At 44.6% G+C, this 24,465-nt stretch overlaps 1 protein-coding gene across 1 annotated transcript in view; it reads right to left on the bottom strand.

Moving 5' to 3' along the window:
- NEDD9 (neural precursor cell expressed, developmentally down-regulated 9) overlaps nt 1-18,305 on the bottom strand; it is a 190,168-nt gene extending 171,863 nt beyond the window's left edge. Inside the window, exon 1 of the mRNA XM_061398868.1 lies at nt 18,088-18,305. The gene's annotated coding sequence lies outside the window, so the exon portion shown is untranslated. The remainder of the gene's footprint in view (nt 1-18,087) is intronic.
- Nucleotides 18,306-24,465: the final 6,160 nt, after the last annotated feature.

The raw sequence follows: 24,465 nt of genomic DNA, 5'->3' as shown, positions 1-24,465 counted from the left end.
AAAACAATAGAATAGGAAAGACTAGAGATCTCTTCAAGAAAATTAGAGATACCAAGGGAATATTTCATGCAAAAATTGGCAAAATAAATGACAGAAATGGTATGGACCTAACAGAAGCAGAAGATATCAAGAAGAGATGGCAAGAATACACAGAAGAACTATACAAAAAAGATCTTCAGGACCCAGATAACCACAATGGTGTGATCACTCACCTAGAGCCAGACATCCTGGAATGTGAAGTCAAGTGGGCCTTAGGAAGCATCACTATGAACAAAGCTAGTAGAGGTGATGGAATTCCAGTTGAGCTATTTCAAATCCTAAAAGATGATGCTATGAAAGTGCTTCACTCAATATGCCAGCAAATTTGGAAAACTTAGCAGTGGCCACAATACTGGAAAAGGTCAATTTTCATTCCAATTCCAAAGAAAGGCAATGCCAAAGAATATTCAAACTATCGCATAATTGCACTCATCTCACACACTAGAAAAGTAATGCTCAAAATTCTCCAAGCCAGATTTCAATAGTACGTGAAATGTGAACTTCCGGATGTTCAAGCTGGATTTAGAAAAGGCACAAGAACCAGAAATCAAATTGCCAACATCCATTGAAAAAGCAAGAGAATTATAGAAAAACATCTACTTCTGCTTTATTGACTACGCCAAAGACTTTGACTGTGTAGATCACAACAAACTGGGAAATTCTTCAAGAGATGGGAATACCAGACCAGCTGACCTGCCTCTTGAGAAATCTGTATGCAGGTTAAGAAGCAACAGTTAGAAGCAGGTCAAGAAGCAAGCACAGACTGGTTCTAAATTGGGAAAGGAGTACGTCAAGGCTGTATATTCTCACCCTGCTTATTTAACTTATATGCAGAGTACATGGGCTGGATGCAGCACAAACTGGAATCAGGATTGCCTAGAGAAATATCAATAACCTCAGTCACGCAGATGGCACCACACTTACGGCAGAAAGCGAAGAAGAACTAAAGAGCCTCTTGATGAAAGTGAAAGAGGAGAGTGAAACAGCTGGCTTAAAACTCAACGTTCAAAAAACGTGCTTGAGCAAGCTCCGGGAGTTGGTGACGGACAGGGAAGCCTGGCATGCTGCAGTCCACGGGGTCGCAAAGAGTTCGACACTACTGAGCGACTGAACTGAACTGATATTAGGAATTGAATGTTAAAGGAATAGATCTTTATTGACCATTTGCCATGTGGAAATTTTACATGTGGCTCTGTGGGGGACAAAATGGCCAGGAAGTTTACAAAAATTTCATTTATTGGAAGAGGCACATGTGTAACAATGAACTATGCTATATGTCAAAATAAATTATTGCTCCTAGACTCTTCATTTCATCATACTGTACGGCCATACTGCAATCCCCAGAGATAACGCATACTTTTAACTTAAATTTCTTTCCTTGTAAAGTTTCTCTTTTAGAATTGAACTATTGAGGCAATATTCAAAGTACTCTGTTAGCCGTGTCCCATTTCTAAATCTTTTTTTTTTTTTAATTAAAAGATCCCTCTCGATGGGATTCCCTCTCAATTGCAGTCAAGGGCTACAATTCGATACAAGGATTTATTTGATTCAGCTTAATAAGACTGGGCCACAGTTGTCTAAAGCACCTTCGCATCTGGCCAACGAATGCATCTACTACCCATTCCATGGACATAGCCAAAGACACGAAAACCTGGTGAAAGCTGAGCTGGAGTTGGAGTTGTTTAGTTTCTAAGTCATGTCTGACTCTTTTTCGACCCCATGGACTGTGGCCCACCATACTCTTTTGTCCATGGCAGGAATACTGGAGTGGGTTGCCATTCCTTTTCCAGGGGATCATCCCAATCCAGGGATCGAACCCATGTCTCCTGCATTGGCAGGCAGATTCTTTACCAAAGTTCCCTGACCAGGGATAGAACCCACGTCACCTGCATTGGAAGTGCAATTTTAACCAATGGACCACCAGGGTAGTCCCACCAGCATTCTAAACCTAGTATTTTTTTTTTCCACTTAATAATTATGGCTAAAAACTTTTTCAGGGCTTCCTAAGTATAAAGCACTGTTGTAAGCAGTACTACTTACTATATACTTACTTACTGCTTCAGTTCAGTTCAGTCGTTCAGTTGTGTCCGACTCTCTGTGACCCCATGAATTGCACCACACCATCATCAATACCCGGAGTCCATCCAGACTCACGTCCATCGAGTCATTGATGCCATCCAGCCATGTCATCCTCTGTCGTCCCCTTCTCCTCCCACCTTCAATCTTTCCCAGCATCAGGGTCTTTTCCAATGAGTCAACTCTTTGCATGAGGTGGCCAAAGTATTGGAGTTTCAGCTTTAGCATCATTCCTTCCAATGAACACCCAGGACTGATCTCCTTTAGGATGGACTGGTTGGATCTCCTTGCAGTCCAAGGGACTCTCAAGAGTCTTCTCCAACACCACAGTTCAAAAGCATCAATTCTTTGGTGCTCAGCTTTCTTCACAGTCCAACTCTCACATCCATACATGACCACAGGAAAAACCATAGCCTTGACTAGACAGACCTTTGTCGGCAAAGTAATGTCTCTGCTTTTGAATATGCTATCTAGGTTGGTCATAACTTTCCTTCCAAGGAGTAGGCGTCTTTTAATTTCATGGCTGCAGTCACCATTTGCAGTGATTTTGGAGCCCCCAAAAATAAAGTCTGACACTGTTTCCACTGTTTCCCCATCTATTTGCCATGAAGTGATGGGACCAGATGCCATGATCTTCGTTTTCTGAATGTTGAGCTTTAAGCCAACTTTTTCACTCTCCTCTTTCACTTTCATCAAGAGGCTTTTGAGTTCCTCTTCACTTTCTGCCATAAGGATGGTATCATCTGCATACCTGATGTTATTGATATTTTTCCTGGCAATCTTGATTCCAGCTTGTGCTTCTTCCAGTCCAGCATTTCTCATGATGTACTCTGCATGTAAGTTAAATGAGCAGGGTGACAATATACAGCTTTGACGTACTCCTTTTCCTATTTGTAACCAGTCTGTTGTTCCATGTCCAGTTCTAACTGTTGCTTCCTGACCTGCATATAGGTTTCTCAAGAGGCAGGTCAGGTGGTCTGGTATTCCCATCTCTTTCAGAATTTTCCACAGTTTATTGTGATCCACACAATCAAAGGCTTTGGCATAGTCAATAAAGCAGAAATAGATGTTTTTCTGGAACTCTCTTGCTTTTTCTATGATGCAGCAGATGTTGGCAATTTGATCTCTGGTTCCTCTGTCTTTTCTAAAACCAGCTTGAACATCTGGAAGTTCATGGGCCATGTATTGCTGAAGCCTACCTTACTATAATTCTGGAGCCTCCACAGAGGTTAGAAGCAAAAGGGCTCTGGAACCAGCCTGCCTGGGTCCAAATCCCAGCTGGGTCGTGTGCCCGCTATGCGACCAGTAGGTAAATATACAGTAAGCAGTAGGTATATGTTGTGCTAACTCAGTGGTGTCCAAGTCTTTGCAACCTTATGGATGGTAGCCCACCGGACTCCTCTGTCCATGGGATTCTCCAGGCAAGAATACTGGAATGGATATATGTTACTTCATCTAATTTCACAATAATCCAACAAGATGATGTACAAAAAAGACTTAACATAGCAGGCCTGAGGTTGCTATCCTTAAAAAGACTTGCTTGCAAGGCTGACCATTAGCAGCATCTTAGAACTTGGATTTCAAGAGGGTTCCTATCATTCCGAGGAGAATTATTCCCTGCACCTAACTGTATAAACATGGGGTTTATGCTGCTGCCTCCTGGGAATCTTGACTTTTGATATGTCACACAGAGGGTGCCCAAGCAACCAGTGCTCAGTCAACGCTCTGGCCCTGAGTCTCCAGTGAGCTTCCCAGTAGACAGCACTTCACACCTCCCATAACTCGTTGCAGGAAGATTTAAGCATGTCCTATGTGACTCCGCTGAGAGATGAACCTTGGCAGTTTTTGCCTGGTTTCCTCTGGGCTTTGCCCTATTTGTTTTCCTTTTGCTGAGGTTGATTTGTATGCATTTGATGCAATAGCTGGGCTTCCTAGGTGGTGCTAGTGATAAAGAATCTGCCTGCCAATGCAGGAGACTCGGGTTGGATCTCTGGGTCAGGGAGATCCCCTGGAAGAGGGCACAGCAACCCATTCCAGTATTGGTGCCCGGAGAATCCCATGGATAGGTGTAACAGATCTTAGTATGGTTATATGCTGAGTCCTATAAGTCCTCCTAGTGAGACATCAAACCCACGGGTGGGCTTGGGGACCCTGACACAGGTGTGTGACATTATCACTACTTTAATTTTGAAGGCGACGAAGCTGGTTCATGGAGAGGTTACGTAACCACCCTAAGGTCACATAGCGGGCACATGACCCAGCTGGGATTTGGACCCAGGCAGGCTGGTTTCAGAGCCCCTGCTTCTAACCCTGTGGAGGCTCCAGAATTACAATAATAATGCCTCCTTCATTGGGAGATTGTGAGTTAAAGGGGGGAGTGTTTGCTCAGAATATACTAAATGCTCAATAAAACTACTATTGTTTTATTACGCATCAGCCACCCATCCTTTCCACGTGCTCATCAGGAAATCTACCATACATTTCCTGCAGCTCAGTGACAAGTAGAACGTCTTCAAGAAGCCGAAACATCTAGGAGGAAGGAAAAGGGAGGGGAATGATATGGAACTCATCCCACCGTTTTTAACATTGTTAAGGCAATGGCACCCACTCCAGTACTCTTGCCTGGAAAATCCCATGGACGGAGGAGCCTGGTGGGCTGCAGTCCATGGGGTCGCTAAGAGTTGGACACGACTGAGCGACTTCACTTTCACTTTTCACTTTCATGCATTGGAGAAGGAAATGGCAACCCACTCCAGGGCTCTTGCCTGGAGAATCCCAGGGACGGGGGAGCCTGGTGGGCTGCCGTCTGTGGGGTCGCACAGAGTCGAACACGACTGAAGCGACTTAGCAGCAGCAGCATTATAACATTTTTTCCTGACAGCTAACTGGAACCTCGACTCTTTCCTTTTTCTTCACCTCTTCCGTGGTCTCCTCATGGCCACTGGAGACTGGTCACTGTGGTATCGGTGATGGAGTCAGTACAGCAGGCTGAGTGTTCAGAAGAACTGGGGTAGAAGCTGGACGGGAAGGGGTGATTTCATCCCCTTTCATTATGGTGACCACAGTTTCTATTACTTGTTCTCTAAACGGAACACATTGTCTAAAAACAGAATACTTAACATTCTGTTTGCTGAAATGATTTCCCAATCACCTTTACTCCTTCCTACTTTTCAAACCTTTTAATGAATGCAGAAACATCCTGTTTCTTTTCACTGAGGAAACTAGATGATCCCAGCATTCCACAAACATTCTTGCACTTCTTTCAAAGGAAAACAACCTGCATGTTTTTCTGGCCATGCCACACAGAACTTCCCATCCCAGGGATCGAACCCGTGCCCCTTGCACTGGAAGTGTAAGGTCTTAACCATGGGACCACCAGGGAAGTCCAAAGAAAAGCAACTTTCTTCTAAATGCCTGTTTTCTATGTGTCAAAACAAACATGTGGCAAGTTGCTATGATGCTTCAGTTGATGGGTCAAGATGCTCTAGTTAGAGATGGGGCTGGGTAAGCAGAGTACATATAGATACAGTAGAATTTAGAGGGTAAAGGAAGCTGTCCTTGTTTTAAAACCTCATCTCCATCTACTCCCTCAAACCCCTCTTCCTAGAGAAGCAAGTTTCTCATTTCATAGCAAGGAATATGACTTAAAATGGAACTAGCAGGAGAGTAACGGCTTGACATCCCACCAGTTAAAATCAATGAGATCAAATCTTTCCCAACAAGCACATTTTGATAAAAGTCAAATTGGAAGGAGCCCATGGATATTAGGCATATGGAAAGAGGACTTGGTCAAAACAAGCGCCAGAAAAAGGAAATGGAATTTAAGAAGAAAAACTGGTGGTACTCAAGGATCACTTCATAAATACGGTAGATTTTTCTACAGGAAAGCTTGGCTCTTCAAGGCTAGCACTTAATAAGCAACAAGGGAAAGATGGGAATAAAATGAAAAGCCTCCCATCTTTAAATAAATGCATTTTCCTCTAAGAAAAATCAGTGTCTTCACACCAAACGCATCTATGCTGTAAGGATCCACTGCAAGGAGCTGCTTAGTCATTAGATGAACGTCTTTATGCAAATACCTTATTTGAAAGACTGGGGTTTCAGTTTTAGCAGTTGTCAAATGATCACTTGCCTGACTTCACATAAGTCACTTCATACCGCCTTGGTCTCCTCAGTTTCATTTTCTGTAGAGTGGAGGATATAATAACACTCCCCGGGACTGCTGTGAACATTAAATAAGTTGATGCGGGTCAATGTTCTGATGGGATTGTAAGTTAGCGCCTTAATGCTGGCTTCCCCGGTGGCTCAGTGGTAAAGAATCCGCCTGCCAGTGCAGGAGGAACAGGTTTAATCCCTGGGTAGGGGAGATCCCTTGGAGAAGGAAAAGGCAACCTGCTTCAGTATTCTTGCCTAGAGAATCCCATGGACAGCAGAGCTTGGTGGGCTACAGTCCATGGGATTGCAAAGGGTCAGACATGATGGCACACATCTAAATGTTTGTTAGCTATTAACGTTTTGATCCAGTGGTGTTAACTAGCACCAAGATTAAAGAGGAAAATCAAAAACATGAAACAAAACCCTAGTTTTCACCATGTTGGATGTCAAGACAGGAGGGTTACTTCAAGAGGAGAAACTTACAGAGCTAAAGGTAAGGGGTGTTGCAATAAACTCACGGCGTGACTGGTCAGAATGTCAGCCGTTCTCCACTGCAGCCACCTTAATCCTTCCTCCTGGGTTTGTTTGGCTGAAATCACACACACAGTGGTCTAAACAGGTGATGGCATCAATTAAGATTTAGGTCAGAGCCTCTGAAGTAACCAGTGATTTAGGTTCTGGGATTAAGGAAGACAAAGTCTTACCAATGGCTGGATAAGAATAACATTCCTCTCTACTGTGATCATCCTACAGCAAGGAAATGTTTGACATTCAGGCAGTATGATGTGCCTGCTAAAGGTATTAGATGGTTGAACTTTTGAAAAACACAGCGGAGCAAATATGTTTTATCAATCTCTCCCATTGGTAAGAATCTTGGCGAAAGCAGATTGGACTCATCCCCCTGTGTAGTTCACTCTAAAATGGATCCTTATTCTAAAGAACTCACCCTGCCCTGCTATATTCCCATCTGTCTGCCTGGAGTCCCCTCTCCCACCACCATCATTCAAACACCCTGTGTTTTCTTCCCAAATGCTGAGGACCATCCTTGGGCTCAGAGAAAGCTACACATTAGCAAATCTCTCAGCTTTTCTTCTAAGGAACTTAGTTTTCAGTGGAAATTTTTGTAATGTTTCTGTCTGATTTTTTTTTTTAACTCTTTCCTGAAGACCAAGCTCCTCAGCTCTGTCCTTGGCAATGTGATTCTAAGGGTGAATAATAATACCCTTTGGGACCAACTAATTGCCATAGGTACTTCAATTTAGCTACGAGCTGTTTTGGCACCTTCCAAACAGCATCCCTTGCAAATTAATCCTGCCGAACTATGAAATGTCTGGCTTTCCTGTCTGAACAATCAGAGATATACATGACAGGATCTTGGCTCTCACAGGGCTGTGTGATCAGGGGTAACAAGCACAAGCCTCAGTGTTTCAGGGCTGCTGCGGCTTAGTCATGTCAGTCGTGTCTGACTCCTTGCGACCTCACGAACCGTAGCCCATCAGGCTACTCTGTGCATGGGATTCTCCAGGCAAGAATACTAGAGTGGGTTGCCATGCCCCCCTCCAGGGGATCTTCTCAACCCAGGGATCGAACCTGGGTCTCCTGCATAGCAGGCAGATTCTTTACCACTAAGCCACCAGGGAAGCCCCAGTGTTTCAGGGACACATTGCATTTCTTTTTTGGGAGACGGTGATAAGGTGTTTGCCAAGGTCACTTTGTTCAGTGACCAAGAGGCTGCTTAGAACTTACTGGGGAGAATAAGACAGCTGCTTCTCCTATCTCCCCTGGGCCCGGGTGGCCGTTTGCAAATTGAGAATGAGAGAGAAGGAAAGAAGGATAACCAGAAATCCAAACAGATGGGGGAAGGCATTGAACTTAAGAGGCAAACGATGATGATTTAACTTACAGATAAACATAATTTAATCTATCAACTATATTTATTCCTGTGAGTCCTCATTAACACAGAAAATCAAGAGTTGTCTATGCTTTAAAGGTAATACAGGGACTTGGCTGGTGGACCAGTTGTTAGGACTCTGAGCTTTCACTGCTGAGGGTGCAGGTTCAATCCCTGGTCAGGGAGCTAAGATCTTGCAAGCTCTAATATATGACCAAAAATAAAATACAAGTTTTTTTTCTGTTTATTAATGATGAGGAAACTATTCTAATACTTGGGTACCTTACAAACCAACACAAATGAAACAAATGATCCCAATAATTTTCTGACTTTTAACTCACTTGAAAAAAAGATCCATGCTGGTGGGGACCATTGTAGGGACTCCGTTAATATTTGCTGATACGCAGGTTGGTCAACATGATCACAAAGGAAAGCTAACTTAAAAAAAATCCTTCCTAAATTTCCTTTTGATACTTGTGCCTCTGTAATCCGGATTATCACCTAGGTAATGAGATGTATACCATTTTGACTTTCTTTACAGAGATTGAGCTGAATTTAATTGGATTGACTCATTCACCCTAGAAGACTTCTCTCTCTAAATATATATCTCCATACTCTCCTCTTATGGAACGCTCTTTTCTTGTCAAATCCCACTCATTCTTTAGATTCCTTCTTTGAAAAAGCTTATTCTGTCTCCCCCTCTTCCTCTTATCAGCTAATAAATATCGAGCATTAAATGTGTCAAATAACTGCTTTAGGGATTTGGTGTATGTTGATTTATGGAACACTCAAAACCGAGTATTGACTCATAACTTTCAAAACCACCCAGTGAGGTAGGACTGTTATTACCTCCTTGCTGCAGATAAGAAATTGAGAAACAGAAAGATAAAGTAACTTGCTCAGGAGCACACAGCGGCTGGCTGGTGGAGGAGGGCTTCCCACCCAGGTGGCTGGCTCCAGAGCTGCCCTCTTAAGCACTCTACCAGTTGCTCCGGCCAGCCCAGTAACACTAACCCTGACACTCGCTATCGACCTCAACATCTCTGCTCTGCGGACGGACAGAGCGCACTGCCGCCCAGCGTTCCGTTTCTGCTGCACGTTTCCCTCTAGAGACACAGGTGCTGAGAGAACACTGCACTTGCAAGAGCCGTGCTGTGATGGTACAGGCCCACCACCGTGCTTTTAGGGGAAAATGCTTCCCATGGTGATGCTCAGCCGCTGATAGTATCACTTCCTCTAAATGTTTCCACTCCTTATGGGCGAAGCTGTGGGTGGGGAATTTCAGAGCCATGGAAACAGCCAAAAGGTTATGAGAGGTTCACGGACACGGTACCATTCGATGACTATGTGATGAACAGTCCCATATACTCTAAGGAAAAGATGAATCTAAAAATACACTAGTGGGAAGGCTCCGGGGGAGTTTTGTATGAAAAGTGGACTCTTTAGGATCTAGCAGAGTGGTTAGAACTCATCACGGCCGTTTGCTGATTTTGGCAAAGGGTGCTTTTGAAAACTAAGTATCACACAGATCCTTGCACTAAGGGTTTCTGCGGTAGGGGAAGTGGACAGTGAGAGTGAAAGCTTCCCTGAACGTGCCCACAATCAGGACAGTTCTCCTTCCAGGAGTCAGTTCTATTTCCTCTTTCCCTCTGTGGATGTGTGCTCAGTCGTTCAGTCGTGTCCAACTCCTTGTGATGCTATGGCCAGTTATTTTTATTTATCCTTTCCTTTCATTTAAGGACCCTTTCCTCCTTTGATATTTTTTTTTTTCCTTCTGGCTTTTAGGTGCCTAGTTCATTCACCTGTTACCCCCAGTTAAAACCAGTTTCTAACATAAGGCAAAGCTGCTTCACACCTCTGCTGGTAGGGTCTTGTACATGAGAGAGGGAGAAATTTGGGAGGCATTATGCTTTCCTGCAATCATTCTTGAACCTTCATCTTTGGCAATGACCTAGGACTGTCATTGATAGAGATAATAAGTAGAGATAGAGATGGTAGAGATGATAAGTAGACTGCCACTTGTTTACACAACAGAATGCTCTACAGCCGTGAAAATGAGTCATCAGCATCTATCCGCATCCATATGGATAACCCTCCAAAATGACACAGAGTCAGTCTGGAGTCACAGAGTCAGTTATGGAGGAATGTATATGGTATGATTACCTGTGTTTAAGTTCCCAAACAGGCAAAAATAAACTGCATATACACATAAACTGCATATAAATTAACTACATATAAGTTGCTTATACATGTATATATATAGGCACATGAGGCCAGTCTAAAAAGAAAAATAATGGAGTGTAATTAATACAAAATTTAAGACAGCATTTCCCTTCACGTGTTGGGAAGGTGGGCAGTGGGTACACACGTATTTGTTTTCTTACTTCTACTATTATTTAGAATGTGCGTGCACATCACATATAGTTCTTTGCAGCATGAGATGTTTCGCGTATTTAAAAATTTTTCTCAAGTGAAATGGATCTGGATTAGCAGCCCCCATTTACCATCTTCCTTGGAAAGTGGAGGGAGAGGCTTGGGGAAGAACAGCCGCCAATAGAAATTAAGTAGAAGGGCTGCCCGGGTGGCTCAGTGGTAAAGAATCTGCCTGCCCATGCAGGAGGCACGGGTTCGATCCCTGGTCAGGGAAGATCCCACGTACCTCGGAGTAGCTAAGCCCACACGTCACAACCACTGGGCCTGTGCTCTAGGGCCCGGGAGCCACAACTACTGAACCTACGTGCCCTAAGAGCCCGACTCCGAAACAAGAGCAGCCACCACAGTGAGAAACCTGCGCACAGCAACTAGAGAGGAGCCCCCTGCTCTCCGCGACTAGAGAAAAGCCTGCACAGCTATGAAGACTCAGCACAGCCAAATAAAAAAAACTTTAAAAAAATTAAATACAGTTGAATTATAGACCTCCTTCCACCACAACTTCTAATCTGAAGTGAACGTGCAAAGGAAAGTGGGCACGTCGGCACCTCTGCTGAGTTACTCCTGAACGGCCAGCCTCAGTCCTCAGGGCAGGACTCCTCGACCAGGAGCCTGGGGCTGTGCCCATCTCAGGCAGTCTTTCCCCTCACGGCCTGGACATGTGGGAGCCATGGCGGGCACAGTCAAGTTGCTTATTTTAATGACCAAAAAAGCCTGGTGCACACACGAGGCTGGCTCAGCCAGCCCCTGCCCAGGACGTCCACCCCTCCTGGCCCTGCAGCTGGGTGGACGGGACACAGCCATGCCGTTGCGGAGCACCTGCTCTCGCAGACCTCTCTCCAAGTCTTCCCTCCGTCAGGCCCCACCTGTCGGGGTTTCCTCATCAAGTGTGCTGCCAGTACCAGGAGGGACACGGTCCTTTACTTTAAACTGACCCACTTTTAGGGTGGTGGAGGACGGCCAATTGGATGAAGGTGGTCAAAAAGTACAAATTTCCAGTTATAAGTACTTGGGATGTAATGTGGTGTAGTCGTTCCGTCGTGTCCGACTCTGTGACCCCATGGACTGTAGCCTGCTGGGTTCCTCTGTCCATGGGATTCTCCAGGCAAGAGTACTGGAGTGGGGCACCAGTTCCTTCTCCAGGGGATCTTCCTGAGCCAGGCACTGAACCCTTGTCTCCTGCATTGGCAGGTGGATTCTTTACCGCTGAACCACCAGATAACATACCACATGACAAATATAATTACCATTGTTCTATGTTATACATGGAAGTTTTTAAGGGTATAAATCCTAAGAATTCTCATCACGAGGAAAAAATATTTTTTTCAATTTCTTTAATGTTGTATCTATATGAGATGATGGATGTTCTACTATGACAATCACTTCATGATGTATCTAAGTCAAATCATTATGTTGTACACCTTAAATTATTTGTTGCTGTATGTCAACTATATCTCAAAAAAAACTGGAAGAATACAAAAACAAAAAAAAGGAAAATAAATAAAGACACCTTCTTTTAAAGATATGTAAATTAAAAAATAAAAACCTTTCATGCCACTTCTGCAAATAAAAAGCCAGTGCCACTGTGGTTACTAGAAGACAGAATTGTGCCATTAAATTTTAGCTAGCTACCACTGCCTGCTGATGGCTCACAGCCTGAGGTCTTTGTGGAAAAGGTAAATAGCCACAGTTAGATGGGTCTTCAGATCAGGCCTACATCAAAGGATGAAAAGAGTGAAATGGAAGATCTCTCTCCATGACACAGTGACTAAGTCGAGTGACTCAGTGTGATTAAATGCCACATCTGATGTCGCCTACCATACCCACTTATTGTGTCCCACACTTTGGAAATTTTGATCAAATGAGTTATGGGAAGGCCAGGAAGCAGAGGGGGAGTGGAGGTGATTCAAGGTGGGAGGTGTCTTCACGTGGTGCGGTTTTGTACAGGAGGTGCGGAGTATAATGGACCCTCCCGGGTTCTGGGGCCTGGGTCTTTTGCCATGTGAAATCTCACAAGGGGATGAGAAAGGCCCTCCCACACAGGGCCCTTGAATGGGTAGGAAGAGTGCTGGGGGGAGGGAAGAGTGAAAAGAGAAGAGAGGAAAGCCAGAAAGGGCACATGACCAAGTCAGTTGCCACTGTGGGCAATGGGGGGCATAAGTCCAGGAGGAAACTTTGAGAAAAGGTAAGATGGTCTTCCTCAGTGATCAATGCAAAGAAATAGATGAAAATAATAGAATGGGAAAGATAGGGATCTCTTCAAGAAAATTAGAGATACCAAGGGAACTAAAGAGCCTCTTCATGAAAGTGAAAGAGGAGAGTGAAAAAGTTGGCTTAAAGCTCAACATTCAGAAAACTAAGATCATGGCATCCGGTCCCATCACTTCATGGCAAATAGATGGGGAAACAGTGGAAACAGTGGCTGACTTTATTTTTGGGGGCTCCAAAATCACTGCAGATGGTGACTGCAGACAAGAAATTAAAAGACGCTTACTCCTTGGAAGGAAAGTTATGACCAACCTAGACAGCATTTTAAAAAGCAGAGACATTATTTTGCCAACAAAGGTCTGTCTAGTCAAGGCTATGGTTTTTCCAGTGGTCATGTATGGATGTGAAAGTTGGACTGTGAAGAGAGCTGAGTGCCAAAGAATTGATGCTTTTGAACTGTGGTGTTGGAGAAGACTCTTGAGAGTCCCTTGGACTGCAAGGAGATCCAACCAGTCCATCCTAAAGGAGACCAGTCCTGGATGTTCATTGGAAGGACTGATGCTAAAGCTGAAACTCCCAATACTTTGGCCACCTGATGTGAAGAAATGACTCACTGGAAAAGACCGTGATGCTGGGAAAGATTGAAGGCTGGAGGAGAAGGGTACGACAGAGGATGAAAAGGTTGGATGGCATCACTGACTCGATGGACATGAGCTTGAGTAAGCTCCAGGAGTTGGTGATGGACAGGGAAGCCTGGCGTGCTGCAGTCCATGGGGTCGCAAAGAGTCGGACGCAACTGAGTGACTGAAGTGAAGACAGTCTTAGAGTATTCCACTCTAATGGAGCTGGGTATCTAAAAAGCCTCTTGATGAAAGTGAAAGAGGAGAGTGAAAAAATTGGCTTAAAGCTCAACATTCAGAAAACTAAAATCATGGCATCTGGTCCCATCACTTCATGGCAAATAGATGGGGAAACAGTGGAAACAGTGTCAGACTATTTTTGGGGGCTCCAAAATCACTGCAGATGGTGATTGCAGCCATGAAATTAAAAGATGCTTACTCCTTGGAAGGAAAGTTATGACCAACCTAGATAGCATATTTCAAAAGCAGAGACATTACTTTGCCGACAAAGGTCCGTCTAGTCAAGACTATGGTTTTTCCAGTAGTCATGTATGGATGTGAGAGTTGGACTGTGAAGAAAGCTGAGCACCAAAGAATTGATGCTTTTGAACTATGGTGTCAGAGAAGACTCTGGAGAGTCCCTTGGACTGCAAGGAGATCCAACCAGTACATTCTAAAGATCAGTCCTGGGTGTTCTTTGGAAGGAATGATGCTAAAGCTGAAACTCCAATACTTTGGCCACCTCATGCGAAGGGTTGACTCATTGGAAAAGACTCTGATGCTGGGAGAGATTGGGGGCAGGAGGAGAAGGGGACGACAGAGGATGAGATGGCTGGATGGCATCACTGACTGGATGGACGTGAGTCTGAGTGAACTCCGGGAGTTGGTGATGGACAGGGAGGCCTGGCATGCTGCAATTCATGGGGTTGCAGAGTTGGACATGACTGAGCAACTGAACTGAACTGAACTGAACTGTGCTAATCTATAGCCCATGAGAGAGTTAATCCCTGGGGCTTTTCATTTGCCTTTGGGCAATGGAAATGGCTCTACTTGGCCTGGAGAGAGCCCTCAGGTCATGAGATAAAGATTCAGCTGTTAGAAGTCAGCTCAAAGTTGTGCTGAGGCCTGAAGAATGTAGGCAGGACTCTGCTTCTACTACACCCTTTCTCTGCTAGATAGTTAAAAAAAAAATCACATGTAATCCTTACCGCAGCCCTTCACAATAGTGACTAATTTCCCCTTATTTACATATAAAGGAAGAGGCACCAGAAGTTACATAATTTGACCAAAGTCAGTCCGTAATCCTGCACCTCTGCTTATACTTTTCTAGTCTTTTTCCTACCCCTGCCCCCCGCCAACTTTTTAAAATATTGAACTAAAACTCACACAACATAAATTAGCCAGTTTAAAGAGAACAATTCAGTGACATTCCATATAGCCACAGTGTGGGGCAGCCACCACCTCTGTCTAGTTCCAAACAACTGGATCACCCCGAAAGGAGACCCTGTACCCATGAAGCAGTGGTTCCCCATATTTCCCTGCTCCCAGCCCCCAATCTCCATTCTGTTTCTATTGATTTCCCCATTCTTGGTATTTCCTTTAAATGGAATCATACATTTTGGGATCTAGTTTTCTTTTACTTCAGTTCAGTTGCTTAGTTGTGTCTGACTCTTTGAGACCCCATGGATTGTAGCATGGCATTCTTCCCTGTGCATCACCAACTCCTGGAGCTTGATCAAACTTGTGTTCAGTGACTTGGTGATGCCATCCAACCGTCTCATCCTCTGTCGTCCCCTTCTCCTCCAGCCTTCAATCTTTCCCAGCATCAGGTTCTTTTCCAATGAGTCAGTTCTTCACATCAGGTGGCCAAAGTATTGGAGTTTCAGCTTCAGCATCAGTCCTTCCAATGAATATTCAGGACTGATTTCCTTTAGGATTGACTGGTTTGATCTCCTTGCTGTGTTCTTTTACTTAGAACAATGTTTTTGAGGTTCACATATGTTGTAGCATGTATCAGGCCTTCATTCCTTATTGTGGCTGAATAATATTCTATCAAGACTTCCCCGATGGCTCAGCAGTAAATAATCCACATGCAATGCAGGAGACACAGGAGTCACAGGTTCAATTCCTGGGTCAGGAAGATCCCCTGGGGAAGGAAATGTAACCCACTCCAGTATTCCTGCCTGAAAAATCCTATGGACAGAGGAGCCTGGTGGGTTATAGTCCATAGGGTTACAAAGAGTTGGACATGACTGAGCGTGCAGGCCCACACAATATTCTATCCTGTGACTGAATAATATTCCATCTTACGGTTATATAAGAATTTATTTATCCATTCATCTGTTGATGGACTTTTAAGCTATTTCTACTTTTTGGCAATTGTGAATATTGCTGTTATGAACACATGTGCATGTACTGATTTGAGCCCCTGTTTTTAGTTCTTTGGAGTGGAATGTAGGTAGGCGTGGAATTGCTAGGATATGTCATCATTCTGTGTCTAACTTTTCAAGAAAGTACCTAGTCTTCTTAGAGAGCTCATGCTCCTCTCGCTGTTTAAATGTTAGGATTTCTTGAGGTTCCATCCCAAGCCACCCCCTCTTTTCTCATTTGATGTTCTCTCTCAAAAATATTTCATCCAAACCCACGGCACCAATTAGCATGTATATACTAAGGATCCCCAGACCTATGCTCTGGGCTCTAGGCCAGCATGTCAACGGCCTGGCTGACATCTGCCCATGGATGTGTTCAAGGCCCTCCAAAATCCAAGAGAACTCATCCCAGGCCTGGATGTTCATTAACCCTTCTAGTCCCAGCGAGCAGCATCAACATCCATTCGGAAGCCCCAACCAGGACAGCGGGGATCACCTTCAACCTTGCCCCTGGGATCTCCTTTCCTGTCTGCCCCCAAGTCCTGCTGATTGTCCTTCTCGATGCCTCTCTGTCTATTTTGTCTATCTTCTCTCTATTTTGTCTCCACCGTGAATACTCACTAGACACCCTTGTCTTGTCTGGACTCCCACTGATGTTCTTGCTTGGCTGACTTCATCAGCCTTCTAACCGGTCTCTCTCTCTGTGGGTGTGGCCCCTCCCATCCAGTCTCCACACAGCAGCAAAAGGGATTCCTTAAAAACGCACATCAGACGACAACGCTCCAAGTTTCTCCACCAATTTTAGAATGACCAGCATCTTCAGTGCTGCCTCTTTGTCTGGACTCCTGTTGAGCCACTCTACTCTTTCCTCTGGCCACACCTTAATTCAGCCAGACAATTCGGGTCTCCTGCCTGGCACTACCCAATGCTTTGCCTTGTGCAAGCGTTTTCCAGTTCTCCTGGTTCCCGGGTATGGAAACCTCGCTGACTCCCAGACAGATCAGGCTTCCCTGCTATGTGCTCTGGTCCTTATCACACTTGCGTCATGATTAGTCAACATCTGCCTCTCCCCTAGATTGCAAGCTTTTGCTGGGGGGAGGGCAGGGCAATATCAGTTTTGTTCCATCTTACTGATGTTTTGACTTAAATGTGGCTTCCACACTGTGAACGCTCACTAGACAGTTGTTCAATAATTTAGTGAACTAGTTCACGAGAAACAGTGGAGCTCTCACATGAAGTGGCTCTCACCCTGCCCTGTCCACCGCTCCCCTCTGCCCCATTCTTAGAACAGGAATATCCAAAAAATAAGCAAACCTGGGAGGAGACAGAAAATTGGAGGAAGACCGCTTGGCTGGTTCCCAGGGCTCTGTTGTGGATGATCCTACCTCACACTCACTTCTGGATGGGAAACCAGCTTCTGGGGGGAAGGGAGGGGCTCTCCAAGCAGGAGCTGAAAGGACTGGAGCCCCCTGCCCTCACTTCTGGTCACTAACATGGGGACCAGCCTGTTCACCAACCCTCTGGCAGCTTTAGACAGTGCCTGACCTGTTTAGAAGGGCTTTCCCTCTTTCACGTTGCGTGTGTTCTCATTTCGAAGTATTCATAGATTCAGCAAGATAAAAAGGTGGCCTCCAGTTCTTTGAGGAAGAAAGGCAATTGAACGAACGAATTCGTTAAATGAATTAATGTAAACAGAGAAATGCAAGGATGGAGCTGTTGGGGTGGCTCAGTGTGGACACGAAGAATACTGTCCTTTGTCTCCAACCCCCTCAGAGAGGATGCTAACAGCCAGTTCGTGGCAGAGTCTAGACACTCACTGAGTGATTCTCAGTCACCACTTCCTGTCCCTCAGTCATTCCCGCAGAGGCTGAACACCACCAGTTATAAGGGACTCAGATCCACCATCAGTTGTAAGTGACAGCCCACACTTAGAGGGTCTGAAATAATTTCAGAAAAGTAAAAGCTCAGGGTCATCGCAGGGGAAACTCTCTGACAGCAGGAAGGGGGAGGAGCCATGACCTTTACACGCAGGAAGCACCCACCCAGGAAGGTTTGAAATGCAGAACCACATCGATTTGAAGCTGCCTGTAAGCCAGTGTCTCCAGGTCAACCTGCAGGAGACCAGGAGCCACTCATTGCCCCTCGGCGGCATGTGGTATCCCTCCCAGCAGCTGCAGAGGGGGGGTGCCCACGGTGGGGAGCCCCACCAGCTGTCTGACATCAGCTCAGGAAGTCAGAGTCTGAGCGAGCCTGCCGCCCGCCCCTCCCCTTAGGCCACAGCAAGAGTTGGGGAACTCACCCAGGGCGAAACCGCGGTGGTGGGGCCCTCGGGGCTCCCTGGCGTCCTCACCCTCCCTTTGGATGGGCGGGCTGGAGGTGGCAGCTCAATCTTGCCTCATGGCTGTGCTTCTTTCTAGCTGCGGCCACCAGACCGGCTTTTGAAGGCAGCTGTGAGCACGGCCCCACGGAGCGACCCCATGTGTAGACAGCAAGTGGCGAGCCTCTGTGTGTTTTTCCTTCCGGTTGCTGAGAAGTGATGTTGTCTCAGTTCATTTCCTTTCTGTGCGCCTTTTTTTTTTTTTTTCTCTCTCTTCTCTGTCAGACCTCCTGATTCACTGAGTTGGTTGTATAGCGACAGGTGAACCATCTAGTTCTGATCTACACTGTTCGCTGTTTTGAGAAAGAGAGGTGGTCTTTAGGTTATTGGTGCCATGAAATTCTGTGGAATATCCTTTCTTAGTGGCACAAAGACCTTTTTAGGCTGCACTGAGGCAAAAATTAGGCTATTTAAGACCTATTAATTTAGGATTTTTCAGTTTTATCAGCTCAATATGTTCTGTTGTTCAGTTGCTAAGTCATGTCCAACTATTTGTGACCCCATGGACTGCAGCACACCAGGCTTCCCTGTCCTTCACTATCTTCTGGAGTTTGCTCAAACTCACATCCATTGGGTCGGTGATGCTATCCAACCATTTTATCCTCTGCCGTCCCCTTCTCCTTCTGCCTTCAGTCTTTCCCATCATCTGGGTCTTTTCCAATTAGTTGACTCTCTGCATCATGTGGCCAAAGTATTGGAGCTTCGCTTCAGCACCTTCCAATGAATATTCAGGTTTGATTACCTTTAGGATTGACTGGTTTAATTTCCCTGCAGTCCAAGGGACTCTCAAGAGTCTTCTCCAACACCACATTTGAAAGCATCAATTCATCAATATGTTCTAAAGAGTTCTATTATAAATTGACCTGAAACATCCTTTCACTGGACAAGTATTTTATTGAACCTATACTCTGTGCCGGGTGGTACCCGGTACTAGGTACCCAAACAGACCATTCCTATTTACAATGTGATACAGAAGCCCCCAGGTGGCTCAGCGGTAAAGAATCTGCTTGCAGGAGAATCTTTGGCAGGAGATGCGGGTTCAACCCCTGGGTTGGAAAGATTCCCCTGGAGAAGGAAATGACAACCCAGTCCAGTATTCTTGCCTGGAAGATCCCATGAACAGAGGAGCCTGGCAGGCTACAGTCCCTGGAGTGGCAAGAGTCTGACACAGTTGAGTGACTGAGCACACAGAAGTCTAGACTACCTGATGATGTGAAAGGGAATCTGAAAGTATTTCATCCCAAATCCGGGTCTTCTTCCACCTGGTTATCTGAGTAATAGACAAGGGGACGTGCTCTGAGACTGACCACCTGGGTTTGAATCTTGGCTTTACTCTTCAAACACTTTTGATTTTTCTGTGCCTTGACCCCCTCATCTGTAAACTGGAAATAATCAAAGGACTGCTGTGAGAATTGAAGGAGTTAGTATACACAGAGTACTCAAGGAGCACCCGGCATAATAAATAAGTAAGCAGCGTTATGTGTGCTTACCATTATTAATTAGTGGAAAATTATATGTAAGTTCAGTTCTTTACTTTTTTCCTTTTTTGCCCCACTTCCCACCCCTTGCCGGTGCCCAGCAGATGACTTGGTGGCATAGAGGATTGAGAGCAGAGAGGGAGATGCTTTGAATAATCGATACCCTGAAATGATTATGGTGTCTGTTGTTTCAGCTCCGTCTCGGAGGTAAGGACAGGTCTGTCCTTGACCTTCCCCTCATCTTCACACTCTGCTCCTGTTGTCTGGTACACTCTTGTGACTTCTGTTTTGTTGTTGTTTTGTCTCAATTTTCCTGTACTACTTCTCTGAAACTCAGATCCACGTCATTTATTTTTAAACGTAGAGCTGGCCTGAATCAGGCTAAGGAGGCCTCTGCCCATAAGCAGATGCTATGTTTAAACAGAGAAATACTCAGCTCAACGCCTTATCCAACTGGGACTTAGAAATACAGCAACAAGAAAGTCTCTATTAATCTTTATATGTGTACATATCAGCATTAATTTTTACCCATTTTAGCGGCATTCATGGTACAAATATCATTAAGCTACTCCATTTTTTTCCCTCTCTCTCCTTAAAAAAATATTCTTGAGTATGTGCTATATATCGGGACCTGCTCCAGATCTGAGGTAGAATTATTATACACTTATTATTGTAAGTGTAGTTTTCATAACAAATCAATAGAGGAAGAGAAGAAGCAGAGACAGCAAATAATTTTTTCAAAATGCTTCTCCATGCATTTCCCATATCATTAAAGTACCTTATCAATAAATAGTATTTTCTGTAGTAGATGTCCATACCATATAAATTCAAATGCTAAATCTTAGGAAAATGCTTTACAGTTATATAATATATAACCCGAAGATTAACGCCATTGAGTTGTTTCTGTAAGTTAATGACACCTTAGCTATACTAAGACAAAACTAAGCTTGGGCGTCTTTTAAATAAAGTCCTTAAATTTGGTGATTTGACTATCCTTAACTCTGTTATTTCATCTGCATCCACATGGTTTCTTTTCCCACTCTGAGCTGCCTGCACCCCCACTGCTGAGCTCTGCGGGACACAGAGAAGTCACATCTGTCAAGGCAAACTAGGGAGCTCCAACTTTGTCCAAAGACAGATCAGCTTTGTTTTAGAAAAACATGCTAAATACTTTTCCTACTTGGAAAGATAGAAGTTTTCTATGTCTGTTTTCCTACTTACAGTCTTAGACTGTCTTCTTCTTTTTTTCATTTGTTTTCCTCTGTTCTGATTAGTGGCAGATTATGCCACATGTCAAAATTTTGACAAACCACAGATGGCTGTGAAAAAAAACAAACAAGTGTTATTTCTAATCATTGTATCCAGTGAAGACTGTGTTTACATTTTCCTCTTGATGTAAACAGTCCTCTTGGCTGCTTTAATTAGCTTCTTCGTGCCATCCTGGCTGAAATCTCAGCGCCATAGAATGGTTTATAACTATCTGTTAGGCAGTAGCCAACCTCCCGGCAACTGTTTTGAATCTGTCATGGATGTCTGGTCCAAGGAAGATGAAAAGTTTAAAAAAATCTATGGTCAAGATGTGTCTGAGTGTGTGTGTGTGTGTGTGTGTATTTATGATTCCATTGGCTTGACTCATTTCCCTCCACGACTGAACACAGTATTAGCCATGTGGAGTCAGCTGCCCACTGAGGAATTTAAATGAACATGCTCAGGAGTTGGTTTGGCAAGTTTTATGAGCAGAGTTGTCTAGTATTAGAATGTATGCCTCCTCCCTTCTTGGGACTGGGGGCTGGTCTTGTGGTTTTAATTTTCAGATGAAGAAATCAGACCTCAGAAGGATCCAGCTCATTTGTCCATGCAGTAACTGTGCTGGATCTGCAAACTCCCCCGATTGCCCCTGCACCTGGCTGACGCATCGGTTCACAAGACATAGGGCCTGTCCTCAGAAAACTCATAGCAGACTGGGGATATTAGTGAGATCGCTATTCCCATTAATTGGTTCACTCAGAATATTAAAAGCATTTATGGAACAAGTGCTATGATAAATAAAAAATGAATGAAAATCCACTCCTTCCCTAAGAGAAATTTCAATTTAGTAGGTATAATGTACTCACTCCAGTATTCTTGCTTGGAAGACCCCATGGACAGAGCAGCCTGGTGGGCTACAGTCTATGCGGTCACAAAGAGTCAGACACCTTCCTTCACTTTTAGGTATGACAAAATGAACCTTATTCACCTTCCTCTTTTGTTCTCTTGGTGCTTCAGTTCAGTTCAGTCGCTCAGTCGTGTCCAACTCTTTGCAACTCCATGAATCGCAGCACGCCAGGCCTCCCTGTCCATCACCAACTCCCGGAGTTCACTCAGACTCACGTCCATCCAGTCAGTGATCCAGCCATCTCATCCTCTGTCGTCCCCTACTCCTCCTGCCCCCAATCCCTCCCAGCATCAGAGTCTTTTCCAATGAGTCAACTCTTCGCATGAGGTGGCCAAAGTACTGGAGTTTCAGCTTTAGCATCATTCCTTCCAAAGAAATCCCAGGGCTGATCTCCATCAGAATGGACTGGTTGGATCTCCTTGCAGTCCAAGGGACTCTCAAGAGTCTTCTCCAACACCACAGTTCAAAAGCATCAAATCTTCGGCACTCAGCCTTCTTCACAGTTCAACTCTCACATCCATACATGACCACTGGAAAAACCATAGCTTTGACTAGACGGACCTTTGCTGGCAAAGTAATGTCTCTGCTTTTCAATATGCTATCTAGGTTAGTCATAACTTTTCTTCCAAGGAGTAAGCGTCTTTTAATTTCATGGCTGCAGTCACCATCTGCAGTGATTTTGGAGCCCCCCAAAATAAAGTCTGACACTGTTTCCACTGTTTCCCCATCTTGGTGCTTACAACTCTCCTTTTCTCTCTCCTGTAACAGGACATTTTTGTCTTCCATCTCTTCTACTCTGCCGGTCCATCAGCCGAGTCCTGGTGTGTGGCACTCTTACATGACCAGAACCCCACAGAAAGCTATTTCAATAATCCGTTAATGTTGATTTCCTTGTTTTTGTTCTTCTGGGTGTTCATCCACTTCCAGCCCCAGGTGAAAGTTCAATCTACTTACTTGCTCTCATGCTTCAGAGCTACCCAAACTCGCTGGGGCAAGTTAACAAAGACCATAATGTTTCTGGCAAATTCTCCCCCAATAACCTCAACCGAGGCCCTTCTACAGCTCATGAACCTTCCTACTCATCTCCTCCTGACTATCTGTCACATCTTCTTCCCAAGCTTTCCTTACTCTCCAGAGCTCTGAGGCCCGCCCTCAGCTCATGCCTTGTGGGGGTGAGATGTCGCTGTGAGCTCTCTCATTATCCCTCATGATCTCTGCAGAACCTCACTCCTTCACCCATCCAGCTTCTCATCCTCTGCTCATTCTTCCATCCTTTGAATTCTGCTTTCAAACATTCCCATTGGATTAATAAAAATGTTTATCATTAGGAGGAAAATGATATTTTCAGAGATGAAACCATTCTTCCGGCTCACAGAACAGTTGTTTGAAGAAACATAGGTCCCACGAAGAACAAAAGGAAGACTGAATTCTTTTTAAGAGAGAACTGATGACAAACATAGAAGATTCTGATTTATTGGAGGCATTCATTGTGTTTAAGCATCTGGCAAACACCAACTTTTCTCTACAACCGACAACTTAGTCACCTACTCCTCTACTAGATGATAACCACCTTGAACTTTCCAAAAAAAAAAAATTTAGGAAAATCTTGATAGTGCTGATTTTGCAATAATTTTTAAATTAATTTTAAAAGCATACAACTAGGACTTCCCTGGCAGTGCAATGGATAAGGGGCTTCCCTGGTGGCTCAGATGGTAAGGAATCTACCTGCAGTGCAGGAGACCTGGGTTCTATAGCAGGTTGGGAAGATCGCCTGGAGGAGGGCATGGCAACCCACTCTAGTATTCTTGCCTGGAGAATCCCATGGACAGAGGAGCCTGGGGGGAGGAATCCACCTGCCAATGCAGGGCTTAGTTGCTATCTGGGAGGATTCCACATGCTGAGGAGCAGCTAAGCCCAATGCACCACAACTACTGAAGCCCGTGTGCTTAGAGCCTGTGCTCCACAACAAGAGAAGCCATCGCAACGAGAAGGCAGCACATTGCAAAGGGAAGCCCGTGACCGCAACGAAGAGTGGCCCCTGTCCTCTGCAACTAGAGAAAGCCCACACAGCCATGAAAACACAGTGTAGCTAAGATTAAAAACAAACAAACAAACAAAAATTAAAAAATGACTGAAATTAGGGCTGATGGTTGAAAGCATTTTAGTTTTTCCTGCAATGTTAGCTTTTTTTACAAATCAATGTAAAATATGCAATTAATACATTGATATTGTAAAAAACTAACATTGCAGGTAAAACTAAAATGCTTTCTGACCATCAGCCCTCATTTCAGTTTCCTCCTCGGCTTTGCCCACGGGGAACCCTTGCTATCTGTTCAGTATGTGTTCTTCCAAGACATTTGTGTGCCAGGCGTTTGTGTGAATATACGTAACCACTCTCAGGTTGCAACGTGCACACGTGCAACCTCACCCTTGAGCGTGCTCTTCTGCACAAACAGAACACAAGACTGAAACCATCAGATTAAGCTCGGTTTCTGAAGGAACTGTACAAACTGCTGTTCTGGTTTCACATGAAATAGGACTTTGAAAACAACATCTTATTCATGAGAATATATGGAATAAAATTACTCTGCTGTCTTCAATGCCTGAAGAGATTAGACTGCTCTTCTATCCGACTTTGGGTCATTGGTTTTCTAAGTACACAGAAAG

The sequence above is a fragment of the Bos javanicus genome, chromosome 23 (genome assembly GCF_032452875.1).
Source record: "Bos javanicus breed banteng chromosome 23, ARS-OSU_banteng_1.0, whole genome shotgun sequence".
NCBI lineage: Eukaryota > Metazoa > Chordata > Mammalia > Artiodactyla > Bovidae > Bos > Bos javanicus.
This window is presented reverse-complemented; position numbering and strand designations above follow the sequence as displayed.